Source organism: Macaca fascicularis, chromosome 11, assembly GCF_037993035.2.
Source record: "Macaca fascicularis isolate 582-1 chromosome 11, T2T-MFA8v1.1".
In the NCBI taxonomy this organism is placed as follows: domain Eukaryota; kingdom Metazoa; phylum Chordata; class Mammalia; order Primates; family Cercopithecidae; genus Macaca; species Macaca fascicularis.
Genome location: NC_088385.1, coordinates 1,344,695 through 1,356,719, shown reverse-complemented (window position 1 = coordinate 1,356,719; position 12,025 = coordinate 1,344,695). Strand labels below are relative to the sequence as shown.

The following is a 12,025-nucleotide window of genomic DNA, read 5'->3' as shown; positions in this document are numbered from 1 at the left end:
CTTATCCGCAGATGCTTATGTTTATATATGAGAGAACAAGCTTTCTCCTCAGGGGACCTCCTACCTACACAAATGAGCCCAGAGTTACAAAGAAAAATCCTACTAGAGATAATAAATGGTCCTTTATACCAGAAGGGTCCGGCATTATACTAAAGGGCTTCAACAAGGCAAAGGCCTCTGGCCCCCCTGGCCTTTAATAGCCCGGCATTCCCCAAAAGCAACAATGCCCCAGACCCTCCACACCTTTAATGCAGAGTTGGTTGTCCTGCAAAGGTGCAGCCTCCCGCGACACTTCTTGGTGTTCATTGTTAGTGGTAACTCCCACTAATACATTCGCCTCTTCGGCTTCTAAGATTCTATCTCCTCCATGAAATGTTCTTGGCCAATGGCAAGAGAAGTAGAAATTTCACTTGGCCTTACTTTGCCTCAAGGTACAATGTCTTCAAGACTTCTTCAATTCGTCATATACAAGGAACAGCTCCTTGGTTTTATGTCACATGAATAATATGTGCTGCCTTTATTCTTTGATTTGTCTGATCTATTTTCACTTGTGTGTTCCTTATAATCTTTAAGTCTGTCCATGTCAGACTATGTTCTCCTATGTCCCCATGCTCTTAGTACAACCCTTAGTATCCTGGGCAAACAGTGGAAATCTTACAAGCCCGTCTATAAGAAACTTATAATAATAGCTACACTAAGATTTATTGAGTACCACACACTCTTATAAGTACTTTACGTGCGTTAACCCATGTCGTGCTCAGAGCCACCCTGTCAGGAAGGTACCGTTATCATTTTCATGCTACACGTGAGGAAACTGAGGCACAGAAAGGTGAACTGACTTGCACAAGGTCACACAGATGGCGGAACCAGACATCACCCAGAAACCCACAACCTACAACCGCTGACCATTTAGTGTCTCGCCTTCTATTTTTCCCCTTTGTATATAAAGGCATTTTGTTTTATTTTAGAAAACTGGGATTATAATTGTACTTAATAGGTGTGTTCGGTTTAGGGTATAAATTTGTAATAGTTGTGACATGACTTTTAAAAAGTTTTTCATGTGACAGAAGTTTAACTTTTTTTTATGTTCATTAATCTTTTCCACTGTGAATTCTGCCTTTTTGTTTTTGTTTTTTGAGACGGGGTCTCACTCTCATCGTCCAGTCTGGAGTGCAGTGGTACAATAACAGTTCACTGCAACCTTGACTTCCTGGGCTCAAGTGATCCTCCCACCTCAGCCTCCCGTAGCTGGGACTACAGGCACACGCCATCACGCCCGGCTAATGTTTTGTATTTTTGGTAGAGACAGGATTTTGCCATGTTCCCCAGGCCAGTCTCCAACTCCTGGCCTCCAGGGATGCCCCTGCTTCAACCTCCCAAAGTGCTGGGATTATAGGTGTGAGCTACCGCACCCAGCTTGCCACTTTTTTATATTTGGAAAATTTTTCTCCATTGAGTCACTCTCTTGTCTTTGGTTTTATTGTTTGTTTCTTTCTTTTTAAACTTTATTTTTTTTAGAGTAGTTTTAGATTCACAGCAAAACTCACAGCAAAATTAGGAGGAAGGTAGAGAGACCCCCATATGCCTCCTGTCCCTACATATGCACAGCCACCCCCATTATCAATGTCCCCAGCAGAGGGGTCCATTTGTTGCAGCTAATGTGGCTGCATCGACACATCATTACCACGCAACATCTATAGTTTACGTTAGAGTTCACTCCTGGTATGTTGTGCATTCTACAGTTTTGGACAAACGCATAACGGCATGTTTCCACCGTCATGCTATTCTACAGAGTATTTTCATTTTGGTGGCTTCCAAGTTTTGGCAATTATGTATAAAGCTTCCATAAACATCCATGTGCAGATTTTTGTGTGAACATAAGTTTTCAGTTCATTTGGGAAAATCCCAAGGAGCGTGGTTGCTGGATCGTATGGAAGAGTATGTTGAATTTTGAAAGAAATTGCCAAACTGTGTTCCAAAGTGGCTGTAGCATTTCGCATTTCGCATTCCCATCGGCAATGAACAAGGATGTCATTCCACATCCTTGTCAGCATTTGGTATCGTCAGTGTTCTGGATTTTGGCCATTCTTATCAAATTGTTGTTTTAATATGCACTTTCCTGATGACATATCATGTGGACATCTTTTTATATACTTACTTGCCATTTTACGTCTTCATTGATGAGGTGTCTGTGAAGAGGTCTTTGGCCCATTTTTTCAAATCAGGTTCATATTCTGATTGTTGAATTTTAAAAGTTTAAGAATTTACATATTTTAGATAACTGTCCTTTATCAGAAGTTTTGTTTTGTTTTGTTTTCCCGAGACGGAGTCTTGCTCTTGTCCCCGAGGCTGGAGTGCAGTGGCACAATCTCGGCTCACCGCAACCTCTGCCTCCCAGGTTCAAGCGATTCTCCTGCCTCAGCCTCCCGTGTAGCTGGGATTACAGGTGTGCACCACCTCGCCTGGCTAATTTTGTATTTTTAGTAGAGACAGGGTTTCTCCATGTTGACCAAGGCTGCTCTCAAACTCCCGACCTTGGGTGATCCACCTACCTTGGCCTCCCAAAGTGCTGGGATTACAGGTGTGAGCCACCACGCCTGGCCAGTATTTTTTGCAAATATTTTCTCCCAGTCTGTGGCTTATCTTCTGATTCTCTTGACATTGTCTTTTACCGAGCAGAGGCTTTTGATTTAATAAAGTCCAGTTTATCAATTATTTCTTTCATGAATTGTGCATTTAGTGTTGTATATAAAAAGTCATTGTCATGATGTAACAACTTAGGATGGAAATCCTATGTCATCCTATCCTATGTTATGTTATGTCATCTAGATTTTCTCCTGTTACTGTCTCGGAATTTTATAGCTTTGCGTTTTACATGTAGGTCTATGATTCATTTTGAGGTAACTTTTGTGAAGAGTGTAGGTCTGTGTCCAGATTCTCTTTTTTTTCTTTTTGCGTGTGGATGTCCAGTTATTGCAGCACAGTTAGTTGGAAAGAGTATCTTTGCTCTATTTTGTTATCTTTGCTCTTTTGTCAAAGGTCAGTTGACTCTATGTGGGTCTATTTCTGGACTCTATATTCTGCTCCATTGATCTACTTGTCTACCCTTTTGATAATATCACACTGTTGATTACTGTAGCTTTGTATTAAGTAAGTCTTAAAGTTGGGGAGTGTCAGTCCTCTGACTTTATGTTTTTCCTTTAATATTGAGTTGACTATTCTGCATCTTTTGCCTCCGTGTAAACTTTAGAATTGGTTTGTTGATATCTACAAAATAACGTGCTGGGATTTTGATTGGGATTGCACTGAATCTGTAGATCAAGTTAGGAAGAAGTGATGTCTTGACAGTATTGAGTCTTTCTATTCATGAACATGGAATATCTTTCTATTTATTCCGTTGTTTTCTTTCTTTCTTTTTCTTCTTTGTTTTTGTTTTTATTTTTTTTTAAAAAAATTGAGACAGGATCTTGCTATGTTGCCCAGGGCGGTCATGAACTCCTGGACTCAAGTGATCCACCTACCTTGGCCTCCCAAAGTGTTGGAATTATAGTTGTGAACCGCAGCACCCAGCCCAGTTCTTTGATTTCTTTCATCAGAGTTTTGTAGTTTTCCTCATATAGATCTTGTAAATATTTTGTTAGATGTATATGTAAGTAGTTCATTTTTATTGATATATAATATCTGTACCTATTTATGGAGTACATAAGTAGTTGATTTTTTGAGCACTAATGTAAATGGCATTGTGTTTTTAATTTCAGATTCCACTTATTCATTGATGATATATAGGAAAACAATTGACTTTTGTATATTAACCTTGTATCCTGCAACCTTGTAATAATTGCTTATTAGTTTCAGGGATTTTCTGTATTATTTTAGATTTTCTGTATTATTTTAGATTTTCTACATAGACAATCTTGTCATCTGTGAACAAAGACAATTTTGTTTCTTTCTTCCCAATCTGTATACATTTTTTCCTCATCTTATTGCATGAGCTAGGAGTTCCCGTATGATGTTGAAAGGAAGTGGTGAGAGGGGAGATCTTGCCTTGTTCCCCGTCTTAGTGTTAAAGCTCTTAGTTTCTCACCATTAAGTATGATGTTAGCTATAGGTTTTTTTGTAGACATTCTTTATGAAGTTGAGGAAGTTTCCCTCTATTGTTTCTTTTTTACTTTTATTTAAGCTATTTGAAATTTATTTGATAACTAATTTGCCCCCTTCCCTGATAAGTTTGTGATTCTTCTTCTTCTTCTTTCTTCTTCTTTCATCTTCCTCCTCCTCCTCCTCCTCCTCCTCCTTCTTCTTTTTTCTTCCTCTTATGCTTCCACTTCCTCCTCCTCCTTCTCCTTGTCCTCTTCCTCCTCCTCCTTCTGCTCCTCCTTCTTTTTGAGACAGGGTCTCACTCTGTCATCTAGGCTGGAGGCAGTGGCACAATCACGGTTCACTGCAGCCTCAACCTCCTGGGCTCAAGCGCTCCTCCCACCTCAGCCTCTTGAGTAGCTAGGACTGCAGGTGTGCACCACCATGCCTGGCCAATTTTACTTTTTGTTGAGACAGGGTTTTGCCCTATTGCCCAGGCTAGTCTCAAACTCCTGGGTTTAAGCGATCCTCCTACCTCAGCTTCCCACAGTGCTGGGAAGCTGTGATGAAGCTGTAAGCTTCATGAGCCACTGCGCCCTGCCTGTGATGCTTCTTTAACACTCATTGGGTTTTAAGATCTGTTTCAAAGTTGACTGGGTAGTAAATGTTGACGTATCGCAGGGAAATTCTTGCCTTCTTATTCTTTTCTGCCCCTAAGAGTTCTTAGTAATTGTGCCTTAATATTTTACCAAATAAACAATATAGTCATTACACCAAGTCAGTATGGCAGTAAACCTAATACATTGAGAATGGTTCCTATATTTAACATAGATTTCTGGATTTTTTTCCATTAAAAATATCTTCTTTCCTACTATATTTATAACATCTGTATCAACTCTACTTTTGTCCATTTTTTTCCCTGTTTTTTTTTTTTTTTTCTTGATTGCATTTTTAGGGAAAGGATTTATTTTACTTTTCTTTAAAAAAAAATCCATTCCATAGTTTTGTTTACTCAATCTACTGATATCCTTGTAACTCACAAATTTCTGTAATTATCTTAATTTTGTTCTTCTTTGCTATTTTCCTAAGGTGTGTTTAATTGTTCTTTTCATAACTTTTCTGAGACGAATTTCAGTTTGCTTATTTTCACTATTTTTTATAATGACAGTATTTATCCCTGAACAGAGCTTGAACTTGGACTACATTCCTTAGTATGCTCTGGTTCTTACAACTAACCAAATAATCCATAGTTGAATATTATTATTATCTTTTTTGAGATGGAGTTTCGCTCTTGATGCCCAGGCTGGAGTGCAATGGCATGATCTTGGCTCACTGCAACCTCCACCTCCTGGGTTCAAGCGATTCTCCTACCTCAGTCTCCCAAGTAGCTGGGATTGCAGGCATGCGCCACCTCACCCAGTTAATTTTGTATTTTCGGTAGAGACAGGGTTTCACCATGTTGGCCAGGCTGGTCTTGAACTCCTGACCTCACGTGATCCCCCCGCCTCGACTTCCCAAAGTGCTGGGATTACAGGAGTGAGCCACTGTGCCCGGCCAGAGAAGCTAGTTATTCTGTTTCTTCATAATCTGTGTCCAATATCCTTCTTCTTTTGTTCAACACCTTTTTGTTGGATATTCACAAGAATGTACCATGACGGGTCCACTCTGGACCCCTCCAGCAATGATAACTCCCTCGTGTTATCTAGCACACACCGAACTATTTTAAATAACGTTTCCTACGGTTGTCCCAGCGACCCAGCGAGGTAGGAACTATCTTTTACCCCATTTTGCACTTGGGGACACAATGGCTCAGACAACTTAACTTGTCCGAGGTCACCTAGCTAGCAGGTAGAAAAGCCAGACTTGACCCCATTCGACTTCAAAGTTCCCATTTTTCATCTGTCACCGATTAATGGAAAGTTCACCAAGAATGCAAACAAGATATGCATTTGGCTACAGCCTGGTGGCTGGGGCTCCAGGCCTTCAGGCTAAAGGAACAGTTGGAAGGATGAGCAGAGCAGGAGGGGCAAGGGGGTGACCTGGAAAAAATGCCGGGGGGCCCTCTGTTTGCTCAAAATTGACTAGTTAAGTCACATACCATACCTGCCACTGGCCACTTCGCTCTTTCAGAAGGTTTTCCTGTGCAAACGAGGCCCAGAACCTGGGAAATATCTCTGAAGAAACACCCTTGGCCCTCGCAGCCAACTCCCACAAAGCCTGGCAGCACCCCCAGCCCAGCTGCACGATAAGATAAGACGTGCCCAAGGGACCTGGGGAGAGAAGCCAGACTGGTGACACTGCACTGCTCCCTCCGTGACATCTGTTCACAGCAGACACTGTCCCTCCAGGGACCCAGAGCTCAGTCAAAAGGCCTCTGGTTTTAAGACCAGCTCTGTGGAACTCCTCTAGCACTGCCCATCCGGAGGGCTTCTGCTCTCAGAATTGCCCCCAACCCTCGGACCAACATAGCAGGCGAGTCAGCACTCAGGCCTCGGCAGCAGGTGGTGGTAGTCATGACTAGGAGAAAGGACCTTGCATCAGGAGAGCGCACAGCCCCAGGTTGTTGATGTGGGCATGAGTGGCAGGGCTATTTCTGCCCAGCTAAGTGCTGTCAGCAAGCAGAAGGTGAGGGGAGATACTGCCAGGAGTTGTAAGATCTAGGCCTGGCACCGGCTGCTTGAACCCTGCTGAGGACCCAACACGCTGTAGTACCTAAACTGCCCTGACGGTTGGTTCACACAAACCACGTGAAGGTGAGAGGCCCTAACAACACTGAATCCAGAAACAGGAGCCGGAGAACCTAGGGACTGTCACACCGTTTTGAAAAGAGGCACCGTTCTCACTGAACTTCTTTTCTCTGCTACGTCCCTATAACCTTGACAGTAAGTGGTGGTGTCCTGGGCTCCGATCAGCAGTAAGCATCAGCCTCAAAGGACTATGCCCTTGACAGGCTTCCGAGTGCCCTGGGCAGTGGCTGGGCAGCCTGCTGTAATCCACACCAGGCAACTGTGTCTGTGCAGATTACCGAGGTGCCCCTTTTACACAAGAGCCACATTCCTGGAAAGTTGTTCATCAACTGAGTCCTACTAGGGCTGCAACGCTGAGGGTACATTTTCAGACTGTGAAGGCACAATGTTGCCACCGGCCAGAAGCCCAGGGTGTCGTCCTCCACCCCTCCCTTTCCCACACCCTCAGCGTCGAATCACTCACCCAGCCCTGCCAGTTCTATTTCCTCACCCTGTCTTGGGGCAGTCCCATTTTTATACCCACTGCCCATGCTGTGCTGCAGACCCCCAGCAGGGCTCCCCGCGCATGGCTCTCCGCTCCAGCCCATCCTTGGAGCTGCTTCCATCATGTTCCTGCTAAAATGCTGCTGCAGCACATTGCAAAGCTGAGGCCACTTGTTGGAGACCAGGAGTTCGAGACCAGCCTGTGCAACATAGCAAGACACCGTCTCTACAAAAAATAACAAAAATCAGAAATAAAGTGCTGCTCTAAGGATGCCTCTAGCTGAGGAAAGCCTTCCTACTGCTCCCTGCCACCCTCAGGGCAAAGCCTAAGTCCCTCACCAGCCCCAGCCTGATCCGCTGCCCCTCACCGCTCCACCTCTGCCTTCTACCCGTACCCGAGGGCCCCTTGGGTCCTGACAGTGAGCCCCCGCCCTCTCTGAGACAGCCGCCACAGCAGCCCATCCACCTCATCCCACGGAGGAAAACTGAGCCCAGGAGACAATCCTCCCCCAAACTTACCATCTGTTTTCCCCCTTCCAGAAGTTTCTTGAGAGCAGGCGCCATATGGATTCGTCTCCGCGTGCCCAGCCTGAGACATCAGTGCCTAGGACTCAGGCGCATACCCAGCACATGCTTGTAGAACAAAGAAGTAAACAGGGAAGGGTAGTTTTTTGCTATTTCTCGTATATTTAATTTCATCATTATTATATTTTTCCTGATTATAAAAGGATGATGTCTTAGTTGTGCAAAATTAGAGTTGGAAGGATTACAGCTCTTTTAGGATTTGTCTAGCAGGTTTCCTGATTTTTACTGAAACCAAACTCCCATGAGAAAAAGACCTACAATTGGGAAAACATATAACCTAGAAAGAAAGGGAAAGTCCTTAGTGTGTTATAAATTCCTCCCACGTTTGTTTCCTATGCTTATGCTAATGCATAGAAATATAAAGCAGATCCTCTGAATATTTTGTTTCGTTTTTACCAATATAGAATCATATCATGTTCTTACCGACTCACTCCCCACGAAATACATTTTAGATATTTTCTGTATCTGTACAGGGGGCTCTACCTCATTCTTTTTTTTTTGTTTCATTTTGTTCATTGTTTTTTACTGATCGAACAGGAACACCTGTCTCTTTTCAAAGACGTACGTAGTATTTAATTGTGTGGGTGTAGGCCAGTTTATTTAGCCCACGCGCCATCGATTACAGTTTGGCTCATTCCCAGGTTTTGACATTGTTGATAATGATGCATTGAATAGCTTGTCTTTTTGAGCTTTGGAGAGCATTTTCTGTGGGAGACTTATTCTGGGGGAGGCTCCTAGAAGTGGACTTACTAGGTAAGACTATTTTAAATTTTAAGAGATAATTGTCAAATTGTCCTCCAAAAAAATGATTGTAACAATTTTGGTACATTTGGTAGTAATTTGCATTTCTACCAAGTCTGTGAAAGTGCTTTTTAGCCACGTCTTCACCAACACTGAGTGTTATCAGTCTCTTGAATCTTCACCAATCGTGTAGGCTACGCATATGTCTTATACACATTTGTGATGTTTCTTCAGGGGCTTGCTTGTTTGTACTCTCTTTTTCTGTTGGCTCACTTTTAAGGCCTCCACAGACTTCAGGAAAATCAGTCCTTTGTGCTCTGTGCAGCAGTGTTTCCCCTGTTTGTCTTTGTCTCCTGATTTTGTGTGGTGTGTGGCGGTCGAGGGAGTGGCTGGAGCACACGCTCTGAAGGCAGGCTACTTGGTCACCCTGGTTTTGTCCATGACGTACTAGCTGAATGACCATAGTTCAGTTACTTAACCTCAGAGTCCCTCAGATAAGGACAGTACTTATTCTATGGGATTGTCACGAGAATGACATGACTTCAGATATGTAAAGTGTTCTGTGCAGGGTTTGACATGAAATAAGCGCTATAAGGGGATACGCTATTATTATTTTGCATTCAACTAATTTTAATTTTATGCAGTCAAATGTATGGATCCTTTATGGCTTCCGGATTTGATGTCATGCTTATAAAGGTTTTCCTCATTCTAAGATTAGAAAGATATTCACAAAGGGAACTATTTGAAGGAGACTGCGGGGAGTCCATTTGCAACACAGCTCCTCCTCCTTTCCTTCCCTCCCTTCCCTTCCTTCCCTTCCTTCTGCCATTTTGCCGTCTTGTAAATTGATTTGGCTTTTCACATCCTGGGGATTTTTTTTAAGGAGAAACCTATCTAAGTGTACATAGTGGAAGGATGACACACAGGTCTGGGGACTGTGGTGGCTGTCGTTTCATGTCTAAAGTGTAGCCTGCTAGGTCATCCCCTCCCTTCATGGATAAAACAACTGCTAGTTGTCAGTAAGTGCCAGCCTCACGCTACGGCTCCTACCCTGATGGAGTTCACCGTCCAGTGAGAGGACAGATAGTGACAGGTGGGAGATGTCCTCAAGGCCCTGTGGTGGAAATAACCAGCTTAGTGGAAGGAAGAGCTTCCTGGGTGGATGGCAGGAGGGGCCCAGAGGGCATTTCAAACACGGGGGATGGGGCGTTCAATCCGCTCTACAAATCCTGGTGACCTGCCTGTGATGTGTGGGATCCCTGGCCAGCCCCGCCCCCCACCCGCACAGAGGCCCCGGGACAGGGAAGAATGTCCCAGCGCTGGGCAGGGTGAGATGGACAGTGGTCAGAGGCCAGACCACCAGCATCAGACCAAGACTAGGAAAGCCCAGCTCCCGTCCCAGCCCTAGAACTTCTCTGGTCAGAGAGCCTAAGAGCCCTAAAAGGGACTTCATTCCTCTGGGGCTCCCTTTGCATATCCTTACAATGCAGCCTCAGCTTCTGTCGTTAGGCAGCTGTGCAGATTCTGTGAGAGGCAAGTGCAGACATTCTGTCCCACACAACAAACCGTGGACACCTGGGGGCTCTTTCTGCCGCCGCTCGACTGGGAGTTGCTCCCGCCATGGGGACTGTGCTGTGGGTTCAGCCTGTCTGCGTTCACAGGGGCTCCTGGGCCTGCTTCCTCTGGAGGGGCAGCCTCACCCTGGATCCAGACCTCCCCGTTTGCAGCCCGTCCTGGTAAGCTGGCTCTTGCCTCCTGCTCCCCTAGTCTTTTTGTTGACCCAGGTCCGGACTCTAGTCCATTACTGTTGAACCTCGGCAGAGACGCTCCTCAGGAAGGGCTGAGTCTCCTCCTCCCACAGGTGTTCAGTAGCAGGAAGAGAAACTGCGCTTGGGGAACCTACTCGTTCCCGTTGGCCTTGTTCATCCCAGATGTTGGTATGAACCCCTCTTGGCACGGGCAGGGCTTCTACCGTCTCCTCACACTAAGGGTTAAAGGCCTGCAGCGGGGACAGTGAGCTCTTCCACCCAAACTTCAGCTCCGTCCACGACACCAGAGCCCCGTGAGTGGCGTCCCCCGTGGGCGGCAGTGATTCTCACGTGAGCAGGGCCACGAAGGCGAAGGCCACTGCAGAGGCGTCGGCACACCTGGGTCCCTACCATCCAGTCAGAGGGCACGGGAGGGCACCTGGCTGCTGGGGAGAGGACCCTGGTGGGAGCCACAGAAGCCTTTGTCCAGTTTCAGCACTGCCCAGTTCTCTTGCCTTGGAGAGATCCTTGCTCCGATGGTTCTGTGTCCTGACTTATAAGACGGGAAGGTCGGACACAGGGCTGAAACGCATGCCCTGTCGGCGGATGGGAGCTTGTGCACTTTGAGGTTGGATGCCTTTGAGCGGGTGTGTGCTGCCCAGGGAGAAGCAGTTCCCACCCCTTCCACCAGTGAAGGCCTTTGAGTGGGTGTGTGCTGCCCAGGGAGAAGCAGTTCCCACCCCTTCCACCAGTGAAGGCCTTTGAGTGGGTGTGCGCTGCCCAGGGAGAAGCAGTTCCCACCCCTTCCACCAGTGAAGGCCTTTGAGTGGGTGTGCGCTGCCCAGGGAGAAGCAGTTCCCACCCCTTCCACCAGTGAAGGCCTTTGAGTGGGTGTGTGCTGCCCAGGGAGAAGCAGTTCGCACCCGTTCCACCAGTGAAGGCTTTGGCGTTTACATTTTGTGCTGTTCCCTGGCCCTGGCTTTTGAGAGAAGAGCCAGCAGCCTCTGGCTTTGTTGACACCATCACATGAGACACCAGAGGGAAGGGCTAAGGACCGAGCCAGATCTGGCTGGGCCATCTCACCTGGAGGCCGACCTTTGATCCAGGATGGAAACAATGAAGTGGTCACTGGCTTTCCCAAGGCCTGCGATCCTCTTGATAACCAGAAATCCCAAATCCTTATCTCCTGCTCCTCCAGGCAGGCTGGGCTGGCTTCCCAGGGCCTGCTTCGGAGGGCCCTGTGCTGAGAAGCGTCCTGCATTTGGTCTAATGCTCTGCTTTTGCCATCTTGAAATTCTGAATCTTTTTTTTTTTTCCCTGTTTTAGACTTCATTCCTGAGGCTCACTCTTATCAGTTTGAAGGAGGGGCCCCATATGTTCATTTTTACTGGGCCATGCAAATTGTTGTGAGTTACATTAATACTCATTTGGAAACCTGTTACCAGTCTCCTCTATTAGGCAGAGCTTCAGTGATTACCAGAAGAACACCCTGAAGGAGGCTTCTTCTCTGTCTGGAGCCAGCTGAGATGGCCCTGAGATCCACAGAACCTCCTCCACACCCCGGATGGAGGCTCTCCTGCTCTTCCACCCGTCGTATCTCTCACTTGGCACCTGTTCCTGTAGTCAATCACAAACTCCGTCTGA

At 45.9% G+C, this 12,025-nt stretch overlaps 1 protein-coding gene, 1 long non-coding RNA gene and 1 other non-coding gene across 8 annotated transcripts in view; 2 read left to right on the top strand and 1 right to left on the bottom strand.

Annotated features, from left to right (window-relative positions):
* Window positions 1–12,025, top strand: part of NINJ2 (ninjurin 2) — a 96,647-nt gene that overhangs the window by 64,018 nt on the left and 20,604 nt on the right. The window lies entirely within an intron of this gene.
* On the bottom strand, window positions 7,423–11,679 carry LOC123567434 (uncharacterized). Its single transcript, XR_006690352.2, has 3 exons — window positions 11,465–11,679; window positions 7,827–7,940; window positions 7,423–7,533 (listed from the first exon to the last, which is right to left on the bottom strand). It is a non-coding gene; the product is annotated as an uncharacterized lncRNA (long non-coding RNA).
* Window positions 8,069–8,128, top strand: LOC123567763 (U7 small nuclear RNA). Its single transcript, XR_006690866.1, has one exon. It is a non-coding gene; the product is annotated as a U7 small nuclear RNA (small nuclear RNA).